Here is a 1,081-nt window from a genome sequence, read left to right as displayed (position 1 = left end):
TATCCTCTTTCTGTCTTAAGTAATGGAAAACATATCAAGTAGTGAGAGTCCCGGGCTGATAAACATAGTAGGTACACGGAGACGCGGAGGGCGCTGCATTCAGTCTGGACTTCCACAAAGCACAATGTTTTAGGGAGCATAGAACCAATAATACCACAACTTCTTCAAAAAAACAAAACAAAATTAAAAAAAAAAAACCCGAAAAACAAAAAAAGGAAACAGGAACAAAACACATTTCTCATTTCTCTTATGACTATGTAATTTTCACTAGAATCTACACTTCTCAGAGCAGCAAGGACGTTTGAAACTATGAAATGTCACTGACATCTATCATCAAATACGAGCAATAAAATTTAAGAACTAAAAAATACTCAAAAGAAGCAACTGCTTAGCCCTAGCTCCCGAGCTAGGAGGATTTGGTCGGTGGAAACAGGGAGGGCCAGCAACCTGTCCCAGCACAAAAAGAAATAGCCTCTGAGGTAGATAACTGATCATACACAGCTGACCAGACAAGTACACAGTTTTGGAAGACAACTTAATTTACCATTGCTTTTAAAACGTATGCAATTGCCATAATAAAAGAGCATTAATAACAATGACTTATCTCATATGTACTAAAGTAGAAATAACTGTTTATGAATCAGGAATTTCATAGTTTCAAAGTTGGTTTTCTTTACACTTAAACACCTGTAGTGACGACGGAAAGTGTGGCACGGCTTGGGTTCAAATCTTCCTTCATGCTTTTTTTTTTTAATTTTTTTTTTAAATTTGTCTCTGTGAGTCCATACATCAGTTAAAATTATAAAACCTAATGCAAAGGTACAAAAAAGGCACGTTCTCCTAACCGCAAACTGGTCCGGCAAAAATTAAAGAGCAGAGAAAATGGGATGCTGAGACAAGGTGGAGTTACTGGCTACTGGCTCTTCGGTCTTTGGTGAAGTTACCTTTAAAAGTGCCAAGTCATTTTTTAGTTTTTCAGATTTACCTAATAGAGAGAGAGCGAGCGAGAGAGAGAGAGCTAGTAGCCAATCATTTTTCTTCTGTTCATATCTCAGCTCAGGTTTGAAGAGAAATTCTTGTT

This window comes from Alexandromys fortis, unplaced genomic scaffold, assembly GCF_014885135.2.
Source record: "Alexandromys fortis isolate MF-2015 unplaced genomic scaffold, M_Fortis_MF-2015_v1.1 scaffold_8_9099976_23576923, whole genome shotgun sequence".
Lineage (NCBI taxonomy): Eukaryota > Metazoa > Chordata > Mammalia > Rodentia > Cricetidae > Alexandromys > Alexandromys fortis.
Note: the sequence above shows the minus strand (reverse complement) of the source record.